The following is an 8,475-nucleotide window of genomic DNA, read 5'->3' as shown; positions in this document are numbered from 1 at the left end:
AATTCTGAAACTTTGGTAGGATTAGGTTTTATTGTGTGTCTTCATCAAAATCTTCCAGCTTTTCAATAACAAGGAGATAGTGGTAGATGCACACGACAGTGGTTCAGTTTTGTCCACCTACATCTTATGTGTCCTCCTATCTGACTGTATTTCGGAAGGGACTTATATTTTAAAAATTTTACCATTTGTTGATTGAATAAAATACTGTGCTTCCAATTTTGAATTTTAAAGCAATGTATGCATGGTGACTTTATACTTATTTTCTATAAATGCTATAAGTGGGAGAAAATAAACTGACAGACATAAAGAGCACATTTAAAAGGTAACTTAACTCCCTATTTCCTCTCTGAGAAATACAAAGTATTGGATATCTCAGAACAGAATTAGAACCATCTGGACAAAATTTTTGGTGTGATTTTTTGCTTTCTCAGAGATATGCATAGATGCCTGCCTATTTTTCCTGCAAATGACTCCGTGCCAGGAGCCTGGCTTGCTTTCTCTCCAACTTTTTAACATTTAGGAATATTTGTCTTTCTTCCTCCCTGTTTTATTGTCTACTGTACATTTTTTTTTCTTCAACAGCTTTATTGAGAAATAGTTTACATGAAATCTTAATGTGAATTTGATGTAAATCACAAAGTGATTCTTTAAATCACATGATCTTTTTCTTCTGCTAGTTTTGCAGTGAGTTCATATGTCTGTAGACGTGGGGTGTAGGCATATACCACAAAGGCAACTGCACATTTTTTTGGTGTGCACATATGACTATTCTGTTTGCTTCCATCATTTTGCATCATCATGCAACTACAGGGCTATTTCTGCTCAGAGGAGAAAAGAAAAAAAAATGATTATCCATCTGGGAGAAAATGAATTGGACCCCTACGTTCTAAATTTATTAAAGATTTAAATGTGAAATGCAAAGCCGTAACACTTTTATTATTAGTTATTATCCAGTGAAGCTGAGGATGTGCCTGCCCTGCAGTCTCTCAAGTCGCTGTTTGCTCTTGGTCAGGCATCTGGAGGAGCTGTGCCTCTGAGAGTCATGACACCAGAGCTTGCAAAGAGCCCAATGTCCACTTACAGAGTAAGATCTACTATGTTACTCAACAACTAGATCGAGTAGTAACACGAAGTCATTACGGAGAATTTGGGGGTATATGTATGTGTCAAAGCTCATCAAATTATGTCGTTAAAATGGTATGTACAGTATACCTCAATAAAGTTTACTTTGAAAACAAGTGACCTGTAGTTATGTCAACATGGGTTTAATTCAAGGATATATTGAAGGAGAAAGTGAAGTTGCCCAACTATGCTGAAGTATTGCTCCATCCATATCAAAAAGAGCTTCATAAAAAGTTGTGAAAGTCTGAAAACCCAAATAGCACAAATGAGAGACACACCATGGTACAAATATCAAGAAAGAGAATGCCACAGATGATGAAAACAGAACTTCGGATAGAAGAAAGATGGAAGGAGGCTGTGACCAGGAGGGCCACTCCGGTCATAGAGTTTGTTTCTTAACATGGGTCGTGAGGACAATAGCATTCAACATACTGCATTGTTTTTGTTTTAATGCCTTGTGACATACGTTATAAATATTCTTTGGTATCTTTTCAAAGGGTAAGGTACAAAATAATTAGTTAATAGAATATAAATCTGACCAAAGTGATGCTGAAGACAAGATGGAAAGATTTTAAAAATGAAAAATTATGAAAAGAACTGACGTTATGAAGGAAAGACCAGGAAGTTTCAACATCTGTTCATTAGAAAAGAATAGAGAGAGTGGGCAGTGGGTGGTCTTTGAAGAGATGAAGCATAAGAATATCCTAGAGTTGAGAAAAGCCCAAGACCCCAAAATCAAGCTACAAAACCAGCACAAAGCAAGGTAAAACTAAATTTATATGCATATCCTAATGGGAAAAATAGATTAAAAGAGAGTTAAAAATAACACATAGAATTGACATGATCAGTTTTTTAACAGCCATAACAGAAGCCAGAAAATGTTGAAAAATATTTTCAAAGAGCTGAGAAAAAATAACTATCAACCTAATATAGATGAAACCCACTGCTCACTATGATGTTCAAGAATGACAGAGGAATAAAGATTTTCACAAATCTCACGAGAGGCATCAACAAACTTCCACTGAAATAAACTATTAAGAACATAATTAGAAAAGAATAAAATTATGTCAATAGTGGGAGGGAAAGTCATCAAAGAATGACTCCTAGGAAACTTGCCATAAAGCAGCAAGTATTGGACTTAACCCCGTTGAAAATGTACAATTCTATATTGAAGGAGGCTATGAATAAATATAAAAATAAAATGAGTAACTGGGAAAACATTTAGAATACATAGTAGATAAATACACTTGGTCTTATATATTTATGTTTGATGGTGGTCTTCCCAATAAGTAAGAAAAGTGTTGAACAGCATAAAAGAAAGGAGTCAGGGATTCCAGATATCTTATTTAGCTGGGTTCTGCTGGGCTCAGCAGGGATTGACTGGACTGTTGAGTCATACACATGCCTCCAAATGTCTTATTGCAGACCACCAGCCTCCTGGACCACTCCTTTCTTGGCCTCCTGCAGGTGGGCTGAAGAACTTTGCCCTGACATTTAAAATCTCAGCTCAGAGCCACACACTTGCCTCCTACTCACATTCCATTGTCAAATAGAGTCTTGTTGCTAAACCCAGTGTCAGTGGATTGGTAAAGTATATATTTATATATCTCATCTTTAAGGAAGACCTAGCAAGGGCAAAAAATATTTAAAAAAACCCAGAATATTCAACTAAAGGTCTTTTAAATTAAAAAAATTATTTATTTTTTACATTCCAAGATAAAATGGTCTCAAGATTATTTCAGTAGCCCAGAGGAGTGCCTGGGTAGCAGTCAATTACACAACCGACTCTTGGTTTCGGCTCAGGTCATGATCTCCGGGTCATGAGGTCAGGCCCTCCTGGAACGGAGCCCTGCAGCAGGCTCGGTGATCAGTGGGGAGTCTGCTTGAGATTCTCCCTCTGCCCCTCCCTCACCACTATCTTTTTCTCTATCTCTAAAATAAATAGATAAATAAATATTTTTAAAAAATAGCTCAGAAATGTTGTCAGGGACCCAGGTTTTTCACATTCTCATCCTCCCTCTGTTGGTCTTCGTCCTGAGGTTTGTCATCAGAGGTCACAGCTGGCTTTCCCAGTGTCATTCACAGAAGAGTAGCGAAGTAGGAAAGAGCATCCCCTCAAAATGTCAGTAAGGAAAAGTCTTTTCAAAAGCCTCCAGTGATTTCCCCTTCAACTAAACAGCCATAATTGGGTCTCATAATTATCCTACATAAATCTTCAGTGAAGGGGAACAGAACACATCCTGACTGTTGGTTTAAGCCCAGTCAAAATAGTTGAGAGCTTCTCTTTCATATAAAAATAGTGTTGTGCATTAAAAGAGAATAAAGCTTAAAAGCCACAAAACTGAACATTTTCAACACAGGGAGGAAATAGGCAAGTGAAAATTTTTTCAAGAATGAAAGAAAACCCCTGGGTTTTGCAAATGTGAGACAACAGATGGTCATTATGGTAGATGATAATTATTCACAAGTATTTGTTCCTCTCTCTGGGTTAACACCCTGTTCTACAGACATCAGATCTGCCTCCTTCACTTCACCCAGAATAATGAAATGTGAGCAGAATTGACATGTTACTTTTGAGCAGAAACAAATAAATGGTCTCTGATTTGCTGCATCTTTTTTCTCCTCTGTCAGGAGACCATCAGCTTCAGGTGGAGATGGCTCCACCACCCTGGCCCAGGTCATCATGGACAAATAGCTTGAGCAAGAAATATATCTTTGTCTTTGCAAGTCACAATGATTCCTGGGGTTGTTTGTTCTCATAGCACTTTGAAAATGCTGTACTAATGATGTGATTGGATTAACATCAGAAAATGTGTGCATGTCTTGACTCCAGAGTGCACGTCTTGACTCCCTTAATTATATTGGAGTTGAATATAAAACAGGGACGATACTTTGTATGCTCAGCATCTTGGGGTTGCCATTGAAATTCAAAGAGGAACTAAGTTTAAAATCTTTTGGTAGATTCAAAAGTGATGCAGATGGAAGGCTTCTATAATATTATTTCACTTGAAGTCTGGACTCAGCTATGGCGTTGTCCATGGCCTCCTCTTTTAGCTCCTGAGTTGTGGTGAGACAGTAACCAGCACTAGTCAAGCTCGTTGTTCAGCCACTGACCTCATTCAAACTGCCCGTATAGGAATGAAACAAGAAGAGAAGATCTTGTTTCTCAAACAAAATACAAAAGGAAAGAAAATGGGGAAAAAATGATGAATTAAATTACTTTTATTTGCAGGCTCATAAGTTAACTTTTTTATTTAAATTAGCCAACATAAAGTATATCACTTGCTTCAAATGCTGAGTTCAACAGTTCATCGGTTGCTATGTGGAGCATCTTTTCATAGGCTTCTTTGCCATCTGTGTATCTCTTTAGTGAGATGTCTTTTAAGGTCTTTGACCTATTTTAGATCGAGCTGTTCTTTTATTTTTGAGTTTTAAGAGTTCTTTTGAGTTTTAAGAGTATATCTTGGATATTGGTTCTTTATCAAATATGTATTTTGAAAATTTTTTTCCCACTCTATAGCTGGTCTCATTCTCTCAACATGTTTTTTACAGAACAAAGGTTTTTAATTTTAATAAAGTCCAGCTTATCAATTTTTTTCTTTTATGGATCATGTGTTTCATGTTGTAGCTAAAAAGTTACTTCCAGGGGTGCCTGGGTAGCTCAGTTGGTTAATTGTTGACTTGGGCTCAGATCATGATCTCGGGGTCCTGGGATCAAGCCCCATGTCATTGGGCTCCCTGCTTAGGGGGGATTCTGCTTCTCCCTTTTCCTTTGCCCTTCCCCATTCCCTGCTCCTGCTTGCTCTCTCTCTCTAATAAATAAATAAAATTTTTTAAAAAAATAAAAAGTTACTGCCAGACCCAAGATCATCTAGGTTTTCCCTTATGTTATCTTTTTGGTGTTTTATAGTTTTGCCTTTAGGTTTAAGTCTATGATCCACTTTGGGTTAGTTTTTGTTAAATGTATAAGATCTGTGCTTATATTTGCTTTATTACATATAGATATCCAGTTGTGTCAGCAGCATTTGTTGAGAAGACTGTCTTCGCTCCACTGAATTGAGTTTACTCCTTTGTCAGAGATCAGTTGACTATATTTGTGTGTCTGTCTGTTTCTGGACTCTATTCTGTTCCATTGATCTATTGTCTTGTGACTATAGCACCCTGTCTTGATGACCGTAGCTTTGTAGTAAGTCTTAAAGTCAGTGTCAGGTCTCTCTCTTTGTTCTTCTCTCTTGATACTGTGTTGGCTATTCTGAGTCTTTTGCCTCCGTACGTAAGCTTTAGAGTCCTTTTATCAACACCCACAAAATAACTTGCTGGGATTTTGATTGAGATTGCATTGAATCTATAGATCAGGTTGAGAAGAACTGATATCTTGACAACATTGACTATTCCTATCCGTGAACATAATATTTCTCCATTTAATTAGTTTTTCTTTGATTTTATTCATTAGAGTTTTACAATTTTCCTTGTGTTATAGATCTTGTACATATTTTGTATTTCATTTTTTGGGTGCAAAAGAATGTTGTGTTTTTAGTTTCAGGTTCCACTTTCATTGCTGGTATATAGGAGAGCAGTTGACTTTTGTAAATTAACTTTGTCTCTTTGATCTTATATAGTCACTTATTCATTACAGGAGGGTTTTTTTGTTTGTTTTTGTCAATTCTTCTGGGTTTTCTACGCAAATGATCATGTCATCTGAGAACAAAAACAATTTTATTTCTCCTTCCCAATCTGTATACCTTTTATTTACTTTACTAGTCTTATTGCATTAGCAAAGACTTCCAATACAATGTTGAAAAGAAGCAGTGAGAGGGTACATCCTTGCCTTGTACCTGATCTTCAGTGGGAAAGTTTTATGTTTCTCACCATAAGTGAGAGATTATCTGTAGGTTTCTTGTACATATTTTTTTAATAAAGATTTTATTTATTTATTTATTTATTTATTTATTTATTTATTTATTCATTTATTTATTTAAGAGAGAGAGAACACAAGCAGGGAAGAGAGGCAGAGGGGAGAGGCAGGCTCCCCACCGGGCAGGGGACCCAATGTACGGCTCCATCCCAGGACCCTGAGATCATGACCTGAGCTGAAGGCAGATGCTTAACTGACTGAGCCACTCAGGTGCCCCTCTTGTACATATTCTTTGTCAAGTTAAGAAAGTTCTCTTCTAACCATAGTTTACTGAAAGTCTTTTTTTTTTTTAATCATGAATGAGTATTGTATTTTGTCAAAGGCTTCCACTCTTTTTCTGCCTTTTGTGGTTTTCATTGAGCATTTTATATGATTCCATTTTCTCTCCTTTCTTAGCATGTTGGTTATACTTCTTTTTGCTTAAAAACTTGTTTTAGTGGTTGTCCCAGAGTTTACAATATATATTTATAGCTAATCCAAGTCCATGTTTAAATAATGCAGTCCCCTTCATGGGTAATGTGAGTACCTTATAATAACAAAATAACCCTAGTTCCTTCCTTATGTCCCTTGTATGATTGCTGTCATTCATTTCACTTATCAATAAGCCAACATAAGCATATATATGTGTATGTATATATATATATATACATATATATATAAACAAGATATACAAAGAAGCATATATACATAACTGAATACATTGTTGCTATTATTATTTTTAACCAAAATAGTATCTGTTAGATTCATTAAGGATAAGAAAAACAACAATATTTCTTCTTGAATGCTCTCCTTTTTTTAATGTAGATCTGAGCTATATTGTTATTCTCCTTTTCTTTAAAAAAGAAAACCTCTTCAGCAATTCTTGCAAAATAAATCTACTGGCCACAAATTAAAAAAAAATATTTTTGTCTGAGAATGCTTTATTTCTCCTTAACTTTTGAAGAATAATCTCGTAGTTTACAGGATTCTACTTTTATGGGATTTTTCTCTCAAGACAAGAAGTATTTCTTGTTTGTATAGTTTCTGAGGAGAAATCAGATACAATTCTTATCTTTGTTCCTCTGTTGATAAGATGCTTTTTCCTCTGGTTTCTTTCAGGATTTTTTCTTTATCTTTTTTTCTTCCTGTAATTTTAAGATGCCTAGGTGTAGTAGTTTTGTTGATGTTGTTTTGATTTGGTTTTAGGTAGATTTTTTGGTTTGTTTGGTTTTTGTTTGGTTTTTTTTTTTGTGGGTTTTTACAATTTTTATTTTTTAATTTTTTGGCACTCTTCATGCTTGGTGTTCTGTGAGCTTCCTGGATCTGCAGTGTGGTGTGTAGTTTTTTTTTTTTTAAGATTTGTTTATTTATTTTATATATAGGGTGCATAGTGGGAAGCACACAGAAGACGAGAGAACATCTCTTTTTTTTTTTTTTAAGATTTTATTTATTCATGAGAGAGACAGAGAGAGAGGTAGAGACATAGAGGGGAAAGTAGGCTCCCCGCAGGAGCCTGATGCAGAATTCAATCCCCAGGCCCCAGATCACGCCTGGAGCCAAAGGCGATGCTCAACCACGGAGCCACCCAGGTGTCCTGAAAGAGCATCTTTAGCAGACTCTGTGCTCAGCCCAGAATTTCACAGGGGGTTGAAATTATAACCTGAGCTGGAACTAAGGGTCTGGCATTTAACCAACTGTGTCACCCAGGTGCCCTGGTGTGGAGCATTAATTTGGGGGAAGTTCTCAGTCATTATTATTTCAAAAATTTCTTCCATTGCTTTCTCTCTTTCTTCTTTCTGGTGTTTTTATTATGTGTGTATTACACCTTTTGTAGTTCTGCGTCAGTGCTTGTATATTTAGGTCTGGGTTTTGTTTGTTTTGTCATTGTTCTCTTTGCTTTTTGGCTTTCAGGGATCTGTGGATATATCATCTAGTTCAGAGATTCTTTCCTCAGTCTGCTCAAAAGCTCATGAAAGGCACTTTTCCTTTCTGTTACAATGTTTTTGATCTCTAGCATTTTTTTTTCTTTCTTTCTTAGGATTTCCATCTCTTTGCTTTCACTGGACATTTGTTTTTGCATGATGCCTTTGCCATCCATTCAAGCATCCTGCTCATCTCTAGCTATCTTCTCCCACAGAAAGGGAGAGAAAGCACCAAGAAATACTTGTGCAGGTCTCAGTGTAGAGATACAGGATCACTAGAAGGCTAAAACCCGTTCATAGGAGCATGGGATGCTTCCCTGCCCCCCTACCCTGCACCACCGTACTACCAAAGGCCAACTGACATAATTTCCTTTACCTGGAACGACATGTCAAACTATCAAAAAAAAAAAATTACAACGCATACCAAAAGGCAAAAACAAAAAACAAAAACAAAAACACAACCCCCCCAAAAAACCCCAAAATAAAACCCACCCAATTTGAATAAACATAGCAAACATCAGATCCAGATATAGTATG

This window comes from Canis lupus, chromosome 35, assembly GCF_011100685.1.
Source record: "Canis lupus familiaris isolate Mischka breed German Shepherd chromosome 35, alternate assembly UU_Cfam_GSD_1.0, whole genome shotgun sequence".
Taxonomy (NCBI): Eukaryota; Metazoa; Chordata; class Mammalia; order Carnivora; family Canidae; genus Canis; species Canis lupus.
Note: the sequence above shows the minus strand (reverse complement) of the source record.